At 32.5% G+C, this 24233-nt stretch overlaps 1 protein-coding gene across 1 annotated transcript in view; it reads left to right on the forward strand.

The window, feature by feature from the left end:
• The first annotated feature begins 102 nt into the window (after positions 1-102).
• The window catches only part of LOC105423206 (semaphorin-1A), a 217341-nt gene continuing 193210 nt past the window's right edge, over positions 103-24233 (forward strand). Inside the window, exon 1 of the mRNA XM_089072445.1 lies at positions 103-705. The gene's annotated coding sequence lies outside the window, so the exon portion shown is untranslated. The remainder of the gene's footprint in view (positions 706-24233) is intronic.

Below are 24233 nucleotides of genomic sequence, written 5' to 3' on the forward strand. Positions count from 1 at the left end.
AGTGCGTTCTCTCGACCGCGCGATGGCGCGAGCGTATACCGTTCCTTCCGGCGCGGAGTGGGGGGCGGGGGGGGGTGAGAGGAAACGAGCGAGAGGCGTAGAGCCGCTGTTGGCGGCAGTTGCGACTCGAACGGCGAGTGGTGTGTGTATCGTTTCGTTCCGTCCTCTACGTGTTTTTTCGCGCCGCGATCGAGGACTCTGCGTGTGCGACGCGCGCGCGTGCCTCGCGATTTCTCTTTTCTTTTCCTTGTTTTTCATTTCGCGCGACACGCGTGTAACATCATCAACATCCGCCGCGCTGGATTGTGAGACGGCGAACGCGGTGGCAGGTGACGCGTTGTCGTGTGACGCGGTTCGGAGTAAGGTAAACGGCGGAGTGGTGTTTCTCTTCTAGTGTTACACTTTATTGTGTGCCAACCATCAGTTTCTTCCCTTGTCTCGGCGGCGTCCTTTCCCTCCCTCCCTCCCTCCCTCCCTCCCTCCCTCCCTCCCTCTCCCCCTTCACCCTCTACTTTACGATCCCTCACGGGTTCTTTCGTCGTACGAGACGAAATTGGGCCCGGTCGAGACCTTCGGAGCACGCGGTTCTTCGCCTCGGAAAGAGAGTCTTTTTGGAAACTTTTCTGTGATGATTGCTTAACGGCGTAACCGCCCGGCGTAACTTGGCGCGCCTTCGTCGACCATTCGATTGACTCTGTCTTCTTGGTAAGTTTGTTCTCCATTGTCCAGCAGGAATGCTCGTCGATCTTCCTGCGACATCGCGCAATTCATCGCTGATTCTGATTTAAACGATATCTTGTAGGATGATAAAAAAAATAATGTCTCGCCATTTCATTTACACGATGTTTTTACACATCTAAAAGAGTGTTTCGTTGCGTTTTTAAATCTGATTTTAATAAGGATTTGACAAGGACAATATTATGATAAAAGAATCAAAATTTGTTTTTGTTTAATATGACAAATATACTAAAACAATTTTTAAAACATCGATTAGTTGAGAAAGAGTCGCAACAAAACACACATCGTATACGACTTAAATGACAGGCGAGAAACACCATAGAAGTGTAGAAAGTACAGGCGTGTCGCGTTAAATCTAAAATTGTCCGTTGTTTTTAAGCAAGACTCGGTGTGCAACTTACATTCCATTCGCTATAATTTTACTTCATCTTCACGTTTAGTGAGATCTTACTTTTCAAAATATCTATCCATTATACAAAATTCAAAAGTTTATATACAAAGCGAAACATTATTTAATATAAACGAATCTTTGTATACATATTGAAATTGGCTGGTTTCAATATCAATAGATTCGCCTTTATGCTTCACCTTTATCGATATTCAATTGTTATTACATTAACAGTTATTATATTTTATTAAATTATTACAAAGTAGTCTATAATATACAGTTTTAATTTTAATAATTAATAATATTTGTGAGTTCGATCGTTTTTCTTTATCGACAGTTTTTTGAGTTATCAAAAGATATTAAGGAAATTACGATAAATGATGTTTACTTGTACGAGTTCCCTTGATATTTTTATTGAGGAAACCCGCCCACATGTTATTTATCAGAGCATTTAAAATTTAGTTTTGAATTTTGAGATAATCTATGTATCTTAATATGTTTATGCCATTTCTGTGATATATGATACATGATATTATATAAAGTTATTTTCTTCCTTCTCGAAAAATTATTTTATTTTTTTCATATAAAGATTTGTGTATTTTTCAAATACATCATATATTGCTCAAAATTTATACGTAGCCTTATAACTTTCGATTTGTAATTCTTTGCAATGAATTATTATTAATAATAAGTAAATCGGTTCTCGATTGCAATTTTTGTATCTTTTTGCGGGGTTTTTCTCTTTTTCTTTCTCTCCTTGCGCAAATTCTGCAGCATGCATTTTTTAAGCGAAGATGTAGCACGCGGCTAAAAAAAAAAATGAAACCATACTTGTTAATGTATCTCTGTGACTTTGACCAAACTCCAATTAACGTAGTTAACTTATCAGGCAACATTTACCAGATCTTGTTAACATGGGCAAAATTCTTAATTTTTTGTTTGATGTATGAAAAAAATGGGAGATTATGGACGGTGGCTACTAGAAATCTCATTATAATTCTGCTTCTTGAATTAATGAGCGATCAAATTAATCAAGGTTCCATCGAAGATGCTCTAAGGGTCTGAAAGTTGTGTCCCCCGCAATTAGGAATGCTTGTAGCGTTGACAGAGACGCGCCATGCACCACCACTCGACGCGGCAACGAACGATCCTGTTGTCGCGTTGTCCCTGGTTCCCTTTGTCATAAATAAATACACATACGCAACAGCGGTGCTCCGATATCGCGCGCGCATATCCTGCCTTTTTTTTTTATTTTGAGTGTCATTTTTCGTTTTCCTTTTCTCTTCTTTTTTTTTTTCGCGAGCGCGCCCATCGATTGCAATCGTTGTTCCGACAAGAGCAATTTGCCAAACAAAAGTTCGACCTAGGTGACGTTGTAGGCTTTTGCGAGCGAACGGGAATATACGGTAAAAGTCGAGTCAGGTTAAAAGAAGTTGACGTTTAGCGAAGTTCCCGAAGCGTCGATTTGGAACTCGGAGTAATGGTGATTTTAATGGTGAATAAGCATCTGTCTTTTTACGCTCCGAGATAACATAGATAGTAATGATCGCCACATTTTGTTTGTCACATAATTTGAATGAGTACAATTTAGAAATTTAAAATATTTAAAAAAATAATACGATTATAAATATATATATTTTTTGTTAATCGATTTAATTGAAAAAAGTACTTTTTAATAAAAGATTTAACATGAATATTTCTTTAATAAAAGAATATATTAAATTGAACATTAGAAACAGCTTTTATTAAAAAAATAAAATTTTAATTTTAATAAAGAAGAGATAAATTTTTTTATTGTCCATTGAACATTATCTTTCTTTTTGTATTTGTGTATTTGTATATTGAATAATGAAAATATTGTCAACAACTTGCAGGTAGATAGGAAACGTCAATAGATAGGAACGGTTAATCGATATTTCTGTTAAAGAAAATTTGACAAGAGATCTTATTTTGTGATATATACAACCTATGTATTTCAAGATACCCTCTATACGATAGATATAGAAATATTCTTTATTGTCGAGATGTCGAACTGTAACAGATACTTAGAAACCGCGAGACGTAATGAATGAAGACATTCAGTTAACGAATACGACGGGGCGAACGCGCTTGTTCCAATGGTTTATGAAGTTTTCTTGCGTCGCGAGAGCAGCCACGCCATGACCAGCTTATCGCTTCTCGAACACGCGTCGTTACGTTCACGAGTCACGGGGCCCCTCCGGCGAAAAGCTTGAAACCGGTTTCGAGCGTACAGAATCGCGTTGAGTAGCCGGTCGGTCGTATATGCACGCGCATGCGCGCGCGCGCGCGCGCGCGCAAGCGGCTGGATATGACTTTCTAAATTTCCGTCCTGCGCATTAGGTCCTCTACTATCAACGTTGCATTACTAACAGGATGATTGCCTGAAAAAAATATCTCAGGAAAGCTCAGTGAGCTGTGAATTCCTTGCCTGGAAAAATCAGGCAACTCTCAGGCAGAGAGCTTTACCATTTTGAAATCGTTTCTTTGAATATTTTATCTTTATTTTGTGAGTATTGTAATGCTAAAGTTTACTTCTATTTGATATTCTTAGATTTTTATATTTACATTTTTTATTTAAAAATTTATTTAACCAAATTTTATATTATTTGAAAGAATATAATTTTTTAAGTATTGATATATTACTTATGACAGCTTTTATTTTTTATTTCCATTTCCTAAGACAATTGAAAATTTTATACTTTACGAAATATTTACTTTAGTTTTCTTTATTTCTTTTACAATTTGATATTTGAAATAAGTAATTTTTATGTTTTCTTATTTACAAGTGGAAAAAAGAATTAAAACATTTAAATAACAATCAAATTTATCTTAAAATTGTTTGTAAAATTTTGTGTAGAAATGTGACGAACACACAATTTGTGAAAAATAATTCTCAGGTAATTCTCAAAAAATATTTTCCCGAGATTTGAAGAGACATCCTATTATTGTTCGTTTTTATTTCTGCGTTATTTTGACGATCATTAAAAAACACTTTTGATGATTGTTAACAATTTAGATAAAATCGTAATTATGTTTTTATGGAAAGAACATATGTTATAAATGACAAATTCAGCGTTGCAACTTTACTAATTATTAAATCTTTTGATCGACATAAATTATTTTTTAATAGTACAAATGCAAAAACATAAATGAAAAAACATATTAATGTTGAAACATATTAATGAAAAAACATATTAATTTTGTACATTTAGTTCCATACCTTTTTAAAAAAATATGAAGTTTATAATTTTACCTTGCATGTATATAAAGGTAGATTTTGACATGTTTTGTTTGAAATAATTGATTGCACTATTATATGCATATGCATTCTTTCATACATATAATGCTTTAATAATTATTCAAGAATAAAATTTTTTAAATATTTATCCAAGATCGATATTTATATGATTTTATTTAATATTGTAGGTCAAAATAAAAATGGTCAAATTACAAATATTAGTTGAACTATATATAATTATTACGTACTATAAACGATAAAATTCTTAGAAAATATATCTAAGAAAACTTTCGGAATCTTATATTTTTATTTAATGTATTTCCACAAATATCCAATAATACTGTGTACTTTACGTAGATATATGTTTGTTATGTCTGTTATCTCGAAACATATATCGGAAAATATTAGATCGGAAGATAGATTAGATTAGAATTTTGATGTACATTGCGTTATTTTTAGTAGAATATTATCGCAAACGATGAAGCATTTTCGCGATTTTGTCGAGAAGAGATAATCGAGGTAAGAATTTCGAGATAAAGACGAGTTTGATTTCCAGTGTGCAAACTATGAAATCTCGTTAGTACGCGATGCCAGCTGCAACAATGGCTAATTAGGCGGTATCTTTTCAAAGTTTGGATAAAGACCCATGGAAAGATATAAGAATCGATCCGGTGCATGTCGGAGTATTATCCAAGTTTTCATTGTTTCTCCCAGAGAACTCTGAATTACATTCTTTCATGTATTTGTTCATGTATTGCGTTCAGCGTTCGAATGGATGAAGTGAATTGCAAGTTACTTTCGACTTAGTTCAATGGTATAAGCAGCCTAAAGTAAAGAGTATCGTTCGCGCACATGCGCTTCGTGACATTCTGAATGTTGAATTTGTAATAACGTTGCGATGCAATGCTGCGAAATATCACAAAAAGATGTACATCTGCTGCACTCGCGAATCTTGAATATACTCAAATAATGATAACGCATTTATTATTAACATTAAAAGTCATGAATGTCTAAATTAACGCTTTTAAATTTTTAACTTTTTAATTGTACTATTTGTTTTATGAATAAGCAAAGATTTTTGAAATGTGTAGTTAACGATTTTATTTCTTTTCGTATGATGTGAGAAAAAATATTTTAATTGGCTATTTTATTTATATTTAGTCTTAAAACGTTTAAATCATCGAGTGACTCGACATTATTGTTTGAATTTTGTCTCTCGAAATAATTAACTCGAAAATTATTAACTAAATGGAAATGACTACAAACGATTATGCTGAATTCTAAATATCACGATGTAGACGGAATTGAGATAATTTAAAATAATTTAAGTGGCCTACGTTTTTGATCAGTTGTTAATATAATTTGTAACTTTTAAGCGATATTACTACTAGATAAAAATTGTGACAAGTAACTATAAATAAACTATATTTCTTGCAAACTTGATATATTAAAAGTAGAATGGCAAAGATGTTCTGTGACTGTCGCTGAACTTCTGTTCGTTCCTGTGAAAGGGAGAAAATAAAAATGACACGCTTGATTGCGCTCACGGAAATGCGCGTGAGAGAGTACTTTTGCAATTTCGCTGCTAAAGGAGGGAAAGCATTCAAAATGCTTACCGCGATAGTCGCGTGGAATTTAGGTTTGCGCTCTCTTGACACGTGAATCCTCTCTTTCTCTTTCATCATCCCTTTCTCACTGCACATTCTCGCAAGAGTGATATAAGAATGTACTCGCGGTATTATTTTCTGCGCGCAACTGATTACCGACCTTCCTACTCGATGACTTCCGGTTAAGTATATTATTCAAAGCACGACATCGTATGTATTCTCATTCGGCTCATTAATTCTTCATTAATCTGCGAATATGATATGCTTGTCTTAGCGATTTGTATTATTCGATCATGCGATCGTATTGCGTTGATCACATGATCGCTGTTATTAGTCAAAATTTCAATTGGCGATTTCCTTTTATCTCTTTGTTTCACTTTAGATTATTGTTAATATCTTTTGTTTTCTTCAGTATTTTTAATGTAATCTATAATATACATTTTTTTTTATGTATTAGCTATATATGGATGTTTATTAAGTATCTTATTTCTTGTAACAATAATATTTGACATTAGAAATGAAACATTGTAAAAACTAGAGATTTGCTTAAATCAATGTTATTGAAAAATGATAAATGATAATTTTAGATAAATAACATAACATATTTATGCGAAAAAGAATATTTATACTAATTCGGATGTAGACTGGATACGTTGATGTTGATTTTACGTTTAAATGATATTTCAAAAAACAACTGGATACTTTCACATAATAAAGAAAATTTAGAATGTCGAGAAAATAGGTCGGGATTGTCCTGTCTCTAATATTTATATCGGCAAATTGCAGATTGGGGGATAGTTGGCAAAATGCTATATTGCTTTGTAAATAGTCCGAATAACATTACGTGCCATAAGTAAACGCATTCGCGCACGATTATGCACAACGATGCAGGATTTGGCGAATAAGAGAAAAACGTGTATTTAATCATTTTATTATTTTTTCTTTTTATTTTTCGAAAAATCTATCTAAAAAAAATCTATTAATCAAATTTATCTATTATTATCTATTTTATTTAACATACATTTAAAAAAAAAACGTAAGTTGATAGTTTGACATATTATTGCATATCTGTGAAGAATTGTAATAATATTTTATTATATTGTAATATCTAAAATTATTAATAAATTTGATATTAGCATCCTTTAAACATAAAGTTTTATTACGTTTTATTTTTTAATATTTATTTTGTTAGATATTTAACAATTATTAATATATATTTATAAAACATATTGTGTTATACATTAAAGTATAACTGATAAAAATTTGCGTGAAAATATATGCGACATATATAATCTTTTCATCATTAACTTTCGTTATGTGGAAGGACTGCATACGTCAACAATATGCGAGAAACTAAAATAAAAATATTAAATGATTTAAAATTATTAACATTATTTTATATACGAATCAAACAAGTTGCGTAGATAACTTAAATTACATTGTTTGCTTCCTGTGTTACTATGCATTTACCGCGGAAGAAGTAATAAAATATTTGTTATTATTACATTGCCTATGAAAGTGGATTATGTAATTTCGCAACATTAATGTTTTAATTCCGTGCGTGTTCAAGCGATTACGTTATTTCTTAATTCGCTTAATTTTGGGTTTCCATTTAATATTTCATTTAATACTTTTAGTGTCTAGTGTTTTTAGTGTCTAGTGTTTCACAAAATGTAACTATTGAGATATAATAAACAATATTCTGAAATATTCTTTTTTATTGGTTTAGTGTAAAAGATTTATCATTTTCCAGTTAAATTTTACTTTATTGATTTCTAAATAAAAAAATTTTATTTAGAAACAGCAAAAGCATATTAAAGCTAATAATAAAAATTACTCTGAAATTATTCAAAGTAATTCTACTAATTTAGCTAGTCTTTAATTTTATTTGATATGAGTGCAAGAAATATCCTTGCGGTATTTTTCTGATTTGTAAAATTATAAAGCTTGATATTAAAGAACCAACGAAGGATTAATGCCATTGGTAACAGCTGATCCTAGCAGCTCTGGCGTATGCGATTCGTGCAATTTCAGCGGGTTGCGTTCGCGGAAGAGAAAGCGACTTGTGTTTGATCGCCAATGAAAAATACATTCCTTCGCATCGTCGTAACTTTTCCTCTTCTGAATTAGCCACAGTGAATCTAGACAAAACAGTGAAGTTTTGTTTTCTGCTTTTTTTTCGATCAACATATCGTTGATGGAGGAACGAAGGAAAGCAGACGACTCGGAACGGAGCCAATTGGATATTTATAGAATCGTGAATAGGAACACATCACATTGGTGCTAACCAAGCGCCACGTTTCTTGGCTCCTTTGATTTTACATATTGAATGATTTGACAAATTGAAATCTTGCCATTTGTTTATTACTGTATGATACTTTTGTTGTAAAATAATTACATATAAATTATTCAAATATCGAAAAAGAGATACGTTCTATTTAAAATAGAGAAAAGAAATGAATTTTATTTTAACGATATTTGTTTTTCTTTTTTTTTTGCTAAAATTTATACGCATAGACAAATAAATCATTTAATTTAAATAACTTAAAAAAAAAAAAAAGATTTGCTAAGAATAGTCATTTGATTTGACATGATCATATAGGCCAATTTAAAAGGTTATATGACTGACATCAATTACGATGTACAGCTATTATTTTTATTTTTAGTCTGCATCCTTGATACGTGGTCATCTGCTTTATCGTTTTGTCGATTTTGCTTTCATTGATTGATGAGGCTTTCATTCATTATTGTTCACGCCATATTTCCATTTTCAAATCCAAGATCTCATGTGCTTGAAATTCCGATGTCAATATTTGAAGGTATCAATTTCTCTCTTTCACGTGATATTTGACACGGTACTATCTTTGTCGATATCTGATTACTATTTCCGTTACGATTTACATTTCTTCCCGTCAAGTTTGTTATTGGCACAAATGTCATGGGATGAATTAATTACGCTTATCTAATGCACGAAAACTTGATATTTTCGCAAATATGAATGTTTGTTTTAATTTTTTCTTTTTGCACGTTCTATATCCTATTTCTAGAGATAACACATTCTATTGTTTATTCTTTTTTAGAAGTTCAGGATTCTTCACCCTTGCTTTCTTTCTCTCTTTATCTCAGAGATTTTCTCTTTTATATCTCTTTCACTCCAATACAGCAAGTTCACTCGGATGGAGAATCGGAACGCAGCCCTGTATACACAGATTCGAATTGTTTCGAATATCGTGCAAAATTAGAAATTAAAAATCTTGAAACATCTTTAAAGCTTTTACTACTTTGAATAATGTACATTTCATTCCATTTATTTGTTATATTTACTTTTCTCTCTAGTGTCCCAGAAATAATAAAAGTATATAAAGGATCAAAGTTAATAGAAGGGTCAATAAAAGGGAAAATAAGGCATCGATTGATTCGAAAGATGCAGCAACGGCAATGCTATTGTTTGAATCGTGTTTGTATTTGATTAAACTTTTCATAGCATAATTCAATTTTTTTCTCCTTTTGCGAGTCGCCTTCGCCTGATCTCGTAAGCGAGTCGAACGAATGAGTACGACTATTACTGGCTCTGTCGTCGGTTGCCAGAACGAACAAATGTGAAGGTAGAAGAAGGGGAGGTCAGGGGAAGTTATTACCTCTCAAGGAGTAAGAAACCAGCGTGGGCCAGGTACACTCCGGATGAGAAGTCCTGTAGCATAATACAAAGCTTAAAATTACATTTTCTTTAAGCCTACTTTGCTTCTTTCTTTACAAATTTCTTGAACATTTTGAAAAACGATTTGTTTTTTTATCACCAGACGATTTTTGATTAAGTAAGTAAATCTATGATAGGCAATTTGGAAATAGTAATTCTAGCTTGAGCAGAGAGAGATGATAATGCTCAGTTTATTTTATTTTGATTTTAATTTAAACAAATTTCAAACTAAATTATGTAATAGAGATATGGGATAAATAAAGTTTTAGATAGTGATTGATGCTCTATCTCGATATTTTCGTCAAGAAAAGTTTAGAATTTATATTCGTAAAACTATAACTTCCTATAATTTTAAAAATTGTGATGTTAATCTTTTAAATACCGAAGTTTTAAGAGCTCAGACTTTTTTAATCGATCAATTTTAGTTATTTTATTCGATATAATTTATCTTAAATTTTTTATCGCTTCATTTTCAATTTAGTGTCCTGTGCCTGGAGTGCTTATGTTAATTTAAACGCGACGCGCCGTATATATATTTCGGCATTCTTTTTCTTACGTTACGGCGATTACGCAACACGTGTACGAAAATATGAAATAATAAATTAAGCACAAGAATCTACTATACATCCATGACCGAGCGATTATCGGCAGCGTACAGGTTGCTCGTACGTAATATTGCGTGATATATAGATGTATATAGGCGAGTATGAAATTATGACGTACGCGGTGAACCGCATACCGCGTGCTTGAAAGCTATAACGAGGTACGTGGCGCGCTTACATTTGCACGGGGTATAAGTTTCCAGCGATCGTTTTGCGACTTATGCGCGCAAGGAATCCACTTCACGTGCAATGATAAAAACACATATTAAATATATAGCGTGATCCTAGACAGAGATTTATTTATTCGTGTTGTCTTTCACTTAGGAATTTTGTCGATTTGAGGAGATCTTTCTTTGGGACGAAAATGTCGAGTGATGATATGCGTTTTCAAGTTGTAATTTTCGAAAAAGAGCTTTCTTCCGAGCTTCAAAATTGTCGACAAATAAAAGGAATTATGTAAATCGCAAGCAGACAGTCTTGATATTTTTCGGATAAACGGATAAACTGATTTTAAATTTAATTTAATTTGATTTGATTTTAATTTAGTTTGATTAAAAAATTTTTATATTATATTTTTCATTTATAAATAAAATAATTAAAAATGACAGATCTAACGACAAGATATTTGTTCAGATATTATTCTTTATTATAATCGTTTCAAGTATAAAGGATATTAGATATTGTATCTTTGTGTAATTGTTCACATTGAAGTTTGTACGTGAAGTTTGTATGTTTCTGTCAAATCATACTTTAATAATAAATGTTATATGAAGAGCTACTATAAAGGCTGATTTTAAATAATTGATAAATGTTGGAACTAAAGCGAAGAATTAAAACGAAGCATAAATGTAATATTGAGTCATGAAAGAACATCATGCTTTTCCAGTGAGTATGTGAGATACGTGATGTGCAGTAGTGTATATCAACCATCATCATGCAGCGTATTTGTGTCATTTGAATGATTCAAACAAAATTAATATGCTAGCAATGATTAATTTTAATTGTCATTCATTATAATAGATTTCTCTGCATTGCTTCAAAACGTATTTCCATGTAACTATTCATGAATTTCGTACAATAGGAATACATTTAATGAAATTTATTATATATGGAGTATAACTTTTTTTATTTTTGATGATTTTTTTAAATTATTTTGATCAATTTAGCGATGGTATCGAGATCAGTTTTCAAATAATTTATGATTGAAAATAAAATAACTTTCTAATAAATTTAGCTTTAAGAAAAATAATTGAGTCATATTCTTGAATATGAGTTTCAAGTAAGCTTTGTTTACACACAGAATTGTTGATTGTTACACTTGTACCGTTAAAAATTATTTTAACAAAGTTGATAAACAAATTTGTCATTAAAAGTCATAAACAAGATATACAATACATATTAAAAGATAATAATGTTGTATTGAAATATTCGTGTAATTAATTTTATTTAAATAATATGGGAAATATATCCAGTTTTATTATAATAAATATAATAAATAGAATAAACGTAAAGAACGTAACGAAAATAAAGAGATTAAGAGGTGTTGCATAACTGACTTTTGGATAAACTGAAATTTCGTACAGCTTGTCATGATTTAATACCGCTATAATATACTGCGGATAGCAAGAAGGATTTAAATACGCGCAGGAAAGTCGTCATCGACTTTCACATTGCTTTATTACGCGTAATTGGCTACTGCATTCGTTCCATGGAGTTTCACGACACCACGTACGTGAATGGGACTTGCGTAAATCCCTTACGCAAGAGCCATGATTCTTCTTCTGAGTTATTCCTCTCACGTGTTTTTGGTTATGTACGTATATTCCCAGACATTTTTGATGTATGAAGGTACACTTCCGGAATATACGGACAGGATTCGTAAATCATATATATGCCCGTATGAAGAAGAGGGATTTGTATAATCGCCAACTTGGAATTTGCAATTTATGTTTAGTTCTTAACAACATTTTAGCGGCGCGATTTTAGATCTCGGAGATTGCATTTTGCCTTATGGTTCTTGTAAAAAATTAATAAATAATCGAAACTACCTACTTCAACGCAATAATTTTTTTTCTCTTTTTACGTAGATTAGTTTTAGAAAAGAATTCAATATTCTAGGCGTGTATTCAGTCAAGAGAAAAATAAAAAAATGTGTAAACAATATTTGTAAAGTGTAAGAGTGCCGAGATATATATCGTTATACTCGTAATCGGGAAGATATCGCGTAAGTAGTCGGTATTTCTTGATATTCCAGCGACGTTCGTAATCTATGCTCGCTTATAGCCACCGCGAATCGGTGTGAGAATAGAATACCTATACCTAAGTGCAAAACAACGGGCTTAACCAGGCGCTACCAGCTATGCACGGAGCCTCCGTTGAACGTTAAACTTTTCCTCCAACCACCTTGCGCAGCCGGCAGCTCTCTCGCATTCCAACAGGTGCGAAACGCGTCACTGCGCTTCGACGGAGGGAAGACGCGCTTTTATCGCGTAGAATGCAGGCGCGCATAGGTTGCACGACGAAAGCAGGAACGAGGTTGTATGTTTACGTAGCGCTCCTGTGTATGTGTATGCGCATATTTATATATGCCCTGCATACGCGCGCGCGCGCGCGCGCGCGCGCGGGGGAGGATAGGTAGCCGAGGGGGAGGAAATAGTCTGCGGGGATGAGCGCGGGGTATAGCCGCAAATCCCTTCCTTTGTATCCGCTGGCACGGAAAATTCGCTAATCCCTCGAGTCGTTGCTCGTAAACGACGTGTTCGTTTCGACACCTTGTGCGTGTTGAAAGAACAGGAAATAGCTGCAACTGATGTGCATTTTTCGCGTATATATCCTGCACATTATGCAAAAAAATGGCGTTAAACACTAAAAATTAATTAATTCTGTCAGATTGAATATCGTAAAACTTGATTAAAACCAAAGAGAAAGGGACAGCCAGAGTTTATAGACAGGCTCTATTATAAAAATGTCAACAAGATTGGTAATCCGCACAGTCTTGTTGAGAATCTTATAACAAAGATATGTAACTTACATCTTTTGACTCTTTTCGCGAATATGCTTTCGCGAATGTGCGTGAAAAAGACTGTCATGTTTATTTTATTCGCGAATAAATGACTTTTAATATAAAATATGTAAACATTTGACATAAAATTTTTTTGTGGCATAATTAGAGCTTCGAAAATTGAAAAGTGACAATGAAATTATTCCGGTATTACTTCTCGCTTTGTACGTGTGATTGTTGGTCTCTCTCTCTCTTTCTCTCTGTTTCTGATACTTTTCCAGAGCACAGCATACGTCGACGAGTAGGGTTGGCTGGTCGCGTGACGCTCTTGAACACGAACGCCGTGTTCTCCAATGTAACGTGGCGAATGGTCGATGGTAAGAACCAGCTGCAATTTATGCTACAGACTGTACACGAGCGAATGGTTAGCCTTGAAATCGACTATGCTCAGGACCGCGTCGGTGCTTTCCACTGTCTCTCGTTCAGCCGAACTCACGTTGTGTAACGTGGGCAGTCACGATGCGCTTTCGCCCTGTGCTTCTTCTCTCTTCCATTGGCATGTATCCATATATTCGTACAAATACATGATGCTGAGATATATCAGTTCACCTCTTCCCTTTTTGCTCTTTTCCGGTATTCTTTGACGGTATGTTGACTTACGATGTGAATATCACAAATATTTTATTACGTGGATATTTTGTCTTAGATACGAGAGATAGAGATTGAGATCGTGTTGCGTCTCCTTTAATGACGTATTTATTCTTTAATTAATTAAAACATTAATTTTATTCGGAAAGGGTCTTATCATTTTCCATAACGTAGTGTCTTGATTTTCTAAAAATTACGTTTTAATTTTCAGTTGAAAGTTCATTTTAATCAATGAACCGGTAGACATGAGGAATTTATCTTTATCAAATTGACATGAAAGACATCGAGAAATGTTTCCGGAAGTTAAAGAATGCTAAATAATATCCAAGTATAGATGAAAGCGTTCATTATCCATTCAGAAACCATCACAACCCTCATTTCCTCGAGGAGAAAAAAATTAATGGCTGTTGACATTAACAAAAAAAGATCGATGGCATATCAAGACTCTCGAAGGATCTGATAGATGATGAGCTCAAACGTATTTTCCTATCACATCTTCGCTGTTGCATAATATAAAGTTTGTTCTCTAGAAAGACAAATTATATGCATAATTATATGCAATAATTTTTTAAATTTACTTCATAATTTTGTGTAAGCTTTTATTGTATGGAGATTGCATTTTTATTTAAAAAAACTAACAATTTAAAATAAGTTAATGATTAGACTCTCTCTTTCTTTCCTTTTAACGTAAGAAAATGTTAGAACAAATTTTGTCGAAAATTTTAGAATTTATTTTTGTTTTTGATTAAAAAAGTAAGCCAATTATCGAAAAAGAATTAAAACAGACGACAGATATATTTGAAAAGTTACCCGCATGAAAGAATTATGTTGTTTTTTTCGGAATAAAATTATATTTTGGAATTCCATCCATATCTATGTATCCGTGGCTTTGCAACCTCTGAATATAGTCTGCAATCGATAATTTGCGTCTAGACAAGATTGTCTGTATGAACATACATGTATATTGCACTGATCTCGGAGAAGTTTCCCTAAACGCCACGACGAAGTTACGTACATGCCGGTTATTACCCGGACACCTACTTTAACGTGTTTACGTCAGAGAGTCATGTCTGAGTTTGTAATATACTCATACGGACATTTATATTATGTGGTCAAAAGGTGCGATATGAATTTTCGCTAATGTCAGCACTATTCGATGAATCGTTTATCATTTAATAGCTATTATAGGATGCAACAAATATTATTTAGAGACATTTCGCATACGTATCTTGATATTATAATATTTTGCGTTGTAATATATAAATGTAAAATGGAAAAATAAAAATATTATTTGTTTTTCTTTTATTTATTTTGCATCATCGCATACAGTTATAATAGATATAAATATTTTTAAGACGTCTGACATTTCTAAATTATTTCTATATATTTCGTGAAAAAATTCATGTTTTTCATTGTTCGTCCTTTTCTTAAAGAGAGGTCGCACTACTTTACTCTATTAATTCCAAATTTAAAAGACTGTCCTCGGACGCACTCGTCTCTCGTTGGTGCTGGTTAAAAATTTAATTTTAATAAGAATAACTTTGTTCGGTGCGGACACTTCTCTCAAAGCAGCTCTGCAAGTTTATTCCGCGGTTGCAATTGTCGCAAGACATCCGTGGGACAAGAGGCGGATTAGACGAAGCGTGGAGATGAAGCGGTCGCGGTCGCGCTCGCGCGCGACCGAACGAAGCAATGGAGAATTGCAAGCGTGAACTCGCGGATGGAAGAAGACGAGACGGAGGGGGAGAAGACCGTTAGACGTACTTGCGGTCGCTATACGGTCGTTTCCGGTCTTTTAGCCGCGGGTCGCCGCTTCGAGAGATATGCTCTTCGCGCACCGACGTGACTACACTGTGTACCCACGGTAAACGATCCAACGCAGTAATGTGTGTTGTGTGCCCGGTAATAGTTAGAGGTTCGGTTAGATTAGGTTGTATTGATAATAGCCCGAAATATATATCGACTAGGGACACCGGAAGAATGTCTAGAATTCCGAAAATGAGATAAAACGCAGCTTAAATATGCTTTATCAAGTTTAGAGTTTAGTCTACAGAAATGACAAATATATCTGATAAAGTTGATTAGAAATAGCTTGTATAATATTTACATATGTCTTCATTTGTTAAATATTTTTATATGTAGCGTGATAAGATAAACTGAGATGTAAAGAAAATATATAAATTACATACAAATAATGTATGCGTAAACAATTTATATATATATATATATATATATCGCTCGTAATATAACATTATGTATTTGTAAAAATCATTAATCTTTTCCTCGCGCTATATATACAAGAGAACATTAACTTTATTTAGAAAAAATACAACCATGTGAATATATATATATATATATATATATATATATATATATTCAAAAAAGAATAAAAATATTCATATGGTTGTATTTTTTCTAAATAAAGTTAATGTTCTCTTGTATATATAGCGCGAGGAAAAGATTGATGATTTTTACAAATACATAATGTTATATTACGAGCGATAATCGCGTAAACAATTGAAGTCATTATTGAATTGGAGATATCATTTTGTACGCTTATTATTTTTATTAGCGATTTATCTTAATATCTTTCTCATTGTTTCAAATATTATTATGTATTAGTAATAATATTTGTACTGTAAAAATATCTGCATTACGTAATATTAAAAAGATTAAAATAGCGTTGGATGTCGTGTATAATGTATTCATTTTTATGAGAAATAATTGAAATATCGTTTCACGTGCTAAAATAAGGATCATAAAAGATTCCTTTTAGAATTTCTGTAAAAGCGGCTATTAAGTTATGTATTAAAGATAGGTTGCGTCCTTTTAATTAGCGTTAATCTTGATTAATTAAATTTTTCTTTCTTTTTTCTCCCTTCTTTTCCTTTTCAGTTTTCTTGTCTATATTATGAATAGGCTAATAATAATCTAAATTGATTTTTTGCCAACTTAGAATTAGTTAAATAATCAAAGTTAGTTATATAATCAAAGAATAAAATCTCTCGTGCGAGAAAAATTTATAAGCGAGAAAAAATAAAGAATACAATTAAAAACATATAAAAAAATTAAAATTTGCAGAATAGAATAAAGTGATAAAATATCTTTTTATTAATAAATTATGCTTATCAAACTTATTTTACTAATTCTTAAAATAGAAGAAATAGTAAATTATTGTATATAATCTTATTTAAAAATAGTTGACGGTGGATTTTGGAGATATTCAAATAAGATGATAAGATGATTTATAAAAATATGCTATAAGCAAATATATTAAATTATTTGAGGCAACAAATTTACAATCAATTCGCTAATGATAATAACGAAAAACTGCCAGGTGTATCTTATATATCAACGTAGAAACGTCGATGTTCGATCCAATATGCCGCACCTCATTCACTCTTTATTCAAAGTTATAGTCAGGTAAACGATCTAAACGACCGATTTTTTTAAAACGACTTTAAACTACCTTGATTGACTAAATTCTGGCGTTGCGGTTCGGAAGCTCTTAAGCTTGTAACTCGATGCAGTGCAACACTGGCAACGCAAATAAGCTGCACTCGTTACAACTAGTTTACAGTCTGATATAAACTTGCTGCTGTGAAATACACAGACAAAATGATGAAAGTCTGCTGTACATCAAGGTGCCGTTAACCGAATGCCTCCCACGCACACAGTTTAAGTCCCGTATATAGTTCTATATATGGTCGATTACATTTTTATTTTTAGAATTAAATGTCGATATTTATCTTATCTAAAATAAGTGAATCAATCTTCGTTTCACAAAAGAATTTAAATTTTGAAATTTTAATCTCTTGCTTCTTTATCAAAGCTTGCTTTGACAACCCGCCGACATATTTTTGATGCATAGTATACATTTTTTATTATATATTAATCTTTTACTTTTTTTCTGCAGCATAGTTTAAGTGGTTATAATTGAATTTTTGCATTAAAATATCACAGGTGTTACTTTGTTTTAAAATAACTTTGCATAGAACTACTAGGACTCACAATGAATTCCACTTAGAAAGCGTGTATAAAATTAGATTAGAAAACTGGAGGTTAAATTAACCTGTGCACTCAAGGAAAGATAGTACGTTAAATGCTTCTTATAAAGATAAATTATCTTTGTTAATTATCTTTCAGGCTACCCAACATGTAATTTTGTGTAATTTTATAACAAACCGTTTTGTATACTTAGAATCAAGAGTGCTTTCATCTTCTTTATAACCACTTTCACAAAACGCATTACGTCTAGGTGGTGAAGATTCTTTTGCTTTAATATCTATCTTACAATTTGTGTGATAAAATTGGATAATTTAAAAAAAGAATATTGTGAGAGAGTGAAATCGACACACACATGTGTATATATATATATATATATATATATATATATATATATACATATATATATATATAAACTATATATATGTACATATATCAAATTTTAATTTAATTAGTGAAGTAAAGTAATAAAATAAGATAATTCAAATATAAAATAACATAGTGCAATATACGCATATATATGTATATATATATATATATATATATATATATATATATATATATATACTATGTTATTTTATATTTGAATTATCTTATTTTATTACTTTATACTTCACTAATTAAATTAAAATTTGATATATGTATATATATGTAGTTTTAGAGTCTGAATATTTATATCGTTTATCGATCGCTACTTTTAGATAGTTGGCATTTCTTTTCACTTACGAGTAGCATGAATAACGCATGAATATACAGACGTGTTGCACTTGTTCGGAAAATACTTATGCAGGTATGTGAAAGCGTCCATGATTTTGTCATCGTGTCCTAGCCGATAGCTTTAGTGATTGTTAGGTCAACGATATTGGCTCCGACTTTGGCAAGCAGCCAACGTGTACGTCAGGTCTCTATCTTTCTACAGATTGAAATGTCTGGGCTGTTATCGATAATAATATCTAGAAAAGAAATCGGGATAGTATATATTTAGATGTAGATGTACATACATATTTATGATGCATGATTTTAATAAAATTTTGAATGTTTTAATAACGTGAAATGAAATTAAATATTTGAATGTGCAGTTATTGAAAAAAAAAAGAGAAACTTATTTTTATATATGAATTAGAAGGTAAACGAAATCTCTGTATCCAATTTATTTAGCATTTTACGTAATGAGGACTAGTGCCGACGATGTATTTTTAAATATTTGTAGGATTAAATTATTCCATGAAAATTTAGGTCAATATGTAACGGATAATAAGTACGTAACGTTATATATTAAGGAACTCTAGCAGATTAAATTTCAGTAAATAATGAAATCTTCTTTATAATTAATTTTGCACGGACTTTATTTTAATAGACTCATTTAATTTGAGATATAACAACATTTAAAGGAATAACTTACCGAGAAATTGTTACTTATGCAAAAAATAATTTTAAATTAATTTCGAATTTTAAAATGCAATTGCACACATTTCCATTACTGACATTTCACATTTTGCGAGTTATACCCTACATGCTTTCCAGCTGGCAATGCAACCCTCTATCCCCTACACGCTCGTCCGACTCGCCCCAAAGTAAGCCCCTCCGCTCGCATTAGTTCCCTTTCTCTTTCCCATACTCTTTTGCTTTCTTTCTTTTCCCCTCCCCTCTCTTAGCATTCGTTTTTTTTTTTCTTATTCCCTCGATTTAACGGCTGCGTGCGTATCGTGCTACGACCGCATGTATGAACGCGCCGTGCACGGCGCCGGCGAAGCGGCTGATTGTTGTACACGTGTGCTCGCTCGTGAATGTGCAAGTCCTATGTGTGTGCGAGTCCTCTCACTCTTACCTTCAATGGAACCCTTTGAGGTCAGACGCGTGATCGTCTCTCACATTAGCTGCACGTAGCAATGATTTCGCGCGAGATTCACGACATTAATATATTAATTATAGTTATTATTAATAATAATATTATTCATAATTTATGTTTTTATATTTTTATTAGAAGATTTTTATGTTAACACAACTTACTTACGAATTGTTCACAGTACTTACTTGATACATGTAATTCTAATATTAATAAAATGTTTGTAATATTAATCATTTAATTTTTTTATATCTTGTGTATTAATATTACTGATAATTATTTAAGTATGTCATTGATAAAAATATATGAGCCGTCTCATTAATCTTAACCTCTAGTCTATTATTAATTCTGCGGATCGCTAATGATGCAGGAATGATGTAAAAAAATTAGTAATATTTATAGGTAACCTATTCTCAGAAGATGAAGAAAAAAGTATGCATAAAGAACTATTTCGATATTGCACCTACGAGAGCTATGGTATACTCCAGTAAAATTTTGGATGCACAAAAATTCTTATTTTCAAAATAATATAAAAACAATAATTATTTGTGATTAGAATTTTTAGAAGTGGTAAATATAATTTAATTAATTCTGGTAATTCGGAGATAATCTTTTTCTTATAAAAAATATCGCGAAACATCATCATTGCTATATTTTAATATCTTTTATCTTTAATTATTATTTAAACAGAAATTATATATCTTGGCACTTTAATTTAAAGAAAAATTGGTTCAAATAATAAAAAAATATTTCAATTATCCTATCAAGTTTATACGCACGCTATGCGATTATTAATTTTATGTTATCAAGTGCTTATGTCGAGGTACTAAGTCTACGCGGATAAATTGCTTAATACAAAATTACTGGAGAGCACTACCATCGCTGCTGTTTAACAATACACGATCAATTGTTGTGTAATATTCAATACGCATGTGGTTAATAGATTTTATTTACAATGTGCGATCGATTGTACTACGATATTAGACTAATTATTAACAATAGAGTAAGTTGAAATGAAAAAATAAAAATTATTAAAATTAACTTAAAATAAACTATTAAAACTATTAAAATCAAAATTTTTTTGTTTATTTATAATTTCAATATAAATTTTCAATGAAAATATATTTGATTAAAAAGATTTAGCATAGTTTTTATGTTCCAACAATAGTATTTGAAATAGTTCTTTGTTAATTGTTTTGATTCTCATTTTTTTTTGAATCCTTTAACGATATCTTTTTCTTCGATATATTTTAAAGGTTTATTAACGAAAGATAGCTCAATTGATGTATCCAATTTATCAAATTTAAGGAGATATTTAAAAAAAATCATAATTATTGGTTAAATTTGAAAAAGAAACATTAATAGCCTCTGGCGGCAATTTTACAGTAATGAGCAGTTAATCAACTGATTTGCCATTCGAATGGATGTATTTTAGTTGATACGTCCACGCGAAACTAACTATCCACATCGAAAGTTACCTCCGATTCAGAACAATACGTTGTTGGCCATGCGATTTCCTCTGAACATTCGATTTGGCCCGTTGCAGCCCCCGAGCGATCATGCACCCTCGAGCGTGCGTCAGTTTAAATTCAACTGGGTGGGAAGAAGCGAGCGGCGCGAGTCCGCGATTATCCTGCAGGCGGTGTAATGTACGTAGAGAATAACGCACCGCGGATCCCGAAGGGGTGTAGGGAAAAGGGAGAGGGAGAGACGTGCGCAAGGTATTGGGGATTCGTCCGACCGTATGAATATTCAGGGCTCACCTTCGCGGCGATGAAAATTCGATTGCCCTGTAGCTACGGGGGCTCGACATGTAGCACATTGCAACCCGGCAATGACGACGACGACGTTGACGACGGTAGTGTTGACGACGTCGACGACGACAACGACAACGACGACGACGACGACGACGACGACGACGGTGATGGGCACCATAGCGTGCACCATCCACCGCAACGTCATCTTCCCTCGTGTTTCCGCTGCGCGCGACGCTGTGCATTACCGGTCGATCGATAACGATCGTGAGCAAAAGCCACTTCGAAGCAGACGGTTCTCATTCTATATCTTGTGCACATGGACGAATGATACGACGACATTCTCTGATGTATCAAATGATGAAACTTTGTGTTTTAATAGACAGAAGTTATCTCTGAGTCGCAACGACAATGGTGTTTTCTGATAAAGAGATATGTCTAGAATGTCATATATTTTTCTATGGTACACAATGAGACATACACAGATATATCGATAAAGAAGAAAAGAAAAATGAACTCTTAGGTTTTTTTTATTTAGTACACGATTCATTTAAAAACTAACTTATTTTTAAAACCTAAGAAAATAATCATTCTTTATTTTCTAATATTACATTTATTTTTCGTTTCCGAATTATTCAGAATATGACATAATTTTGAAAAATTTCAAGTTAAAATTGTAAGAAAAGTTTTTAACGTACTTTTATTATGTTACAGCTAGGATATGTGATATTGGAAAAGTTTTAGATTTCGTTTAAGCACATTATTTTTACATTAGATCTTTTAATTTTTCAAAGAGGGGTTGAGTTAGTAATGAGTACAATTAATATTAGTCATATAGGATACTCGTGTACTTAACGTTTAAATTAATTATTGTCGTGCAAAGTACAGTTTTTGGTTTTTGTGAGACGTATCTGTCAGACAAGGTTTTGTCGACAGAGTTGTCCTACCATCTGAGTATGTGATTTATGTGAAATCATATATTATAATTAGGTGCGTAGCCATGTTTACGCTGCAAATAGTCGTGCACCGTACGTCGTAACGGCCGCATTACGCGACACGTATAACTTATGCAACTCTGTAATGAATTCATCAAGAGCGGCTAAAAAGTTAACGCTAGGACACCATTTTAAGAAAGTTGTATAACAATATCAGTAAGTAAAAATAGAGTAATTATTTCACGGTGTCTCTGTTTTATTGTAAAAAAGATTTACGACATACCACTTTCCATCATTCTAAGAACAATGCTTTTTATATTATAGCTATTATATTTTATACAAGAAATGTAGAAGAAATGTTAAGATCTCGTCATCCTGAAAATTTAAACTGAACATTTATGTAAATTTTAATTTTGAACATGCTAATTTGTTTAATATATTCACATAGAAGTAAAAATGTGTTTTTAATTACAGCAGCAATTACAACTTATTTATGAAATAAAATTGATATAATATTATATATATATATATATATATATATATATATATATATGTAGAATAAGATGCAATATTTTTAATAACAATTTAAAAATTATTGATATTATAGTAAGTTTTTTTCAATACAAATTGTAAGGAAAGTTATTTTATACTTAAAAATTAATAATTCCATTCACAAAACAAGAATGAATTTTGAAGAAATCGAAAATTGAATTTTTCTTTTTATTCAGACAAGAAATAAGATTGTCTTTTTCTGTTACATATATTTCAAAACAGACTTTGGCAGTCGACCGATTGGATGCATAGATATTTTCAAAAAAGTTAGTCTTTTATATTGCACCATATTGGACACAACTTTGAGATGCAAAAAAAAAATAAAAGCAGGATATATGTTTTTTTAAAAATCAGTTTAATAATGCAATAAAAACGTAACAAATATCTAGAGGCAATTTTTAGACACTTTGTACTATTTAAAGGATTAGGATATTTGGATTTGGTATTCTGGAAGATTTTTAAGTTGAACAAAGTTGCGAGAAGAGCGATTCCTTTGCGTTTGGTGCTCGTGTATATGACTTTGTGCATTTCTCTGGCAGAAACGTGTACACGCTAAAGTGTTATGCGTGCATCAAATGCGCTTATGTATCTATCCACGGACGTGTCCTCTCCCCTCTCTCTTTCCTCCCCTCGCCCCCTCTCTCTCTCTCTCTCTCTCTCTCTTTCTCTCTCCGTATATAACCGGCTTTGTAGTAATGCCGATTGCAATTTTCTCGTCATTCGTTTATCCGATTGCTGGCTCTCACCAAGGATGAGATACATCGATCTGTCGCCATCATCGTGTATCTCGTTGCAATAAGATGAATTCTGTAGCGCAATGTATGGGGAGCGCGAGGCCGTGACGCGGTGGCTCGGGGGAAGAGTGCAAAGGAGAGACTGAGAGGTCGCGAGACGATGAAGGGTCGAGACGCGAGTGGCGCACGATCTCGATAGCTTTCTTCCATGGCGAAGAAATATACCGACGGGATAGAATCGCATCTTGTGCTTTCGCAGAAATTCGAGCGCTTCGCTGATGTGCTTCTATAGCGGCTCAATCGTATTATCGTCCGATCGACGCCAGCACTATAGGTATTACTCGAGCTTGTCGGTTACGCGAATTGACTAACAGAGAACATGCTTCCAGTGTCCGGAACCAATTTCATTGAAGTATGCTGTTAGATTCAATAATTTAAGAATTATATATATATATATATATATATAT

Source organism: Pogonomyrmex barbatus, unplaced genomic scaffold (genome assembly GCF_055798465.1).
Source record: "Pogonomyrmex barbatus isolate J1 unplaced genomic scaffold, ASM5579846v1 scaffold13, whole genome shotgun sequence".
In the NCBI taxonomy this organism is placed as follows: domain Eukaryota; kingdom Metazoa; phylum Arthropoda; class Insecta; order Hymenoptera; family Formicidae; genus Pogonomyrmex; species Pogonomyrmex barbatus.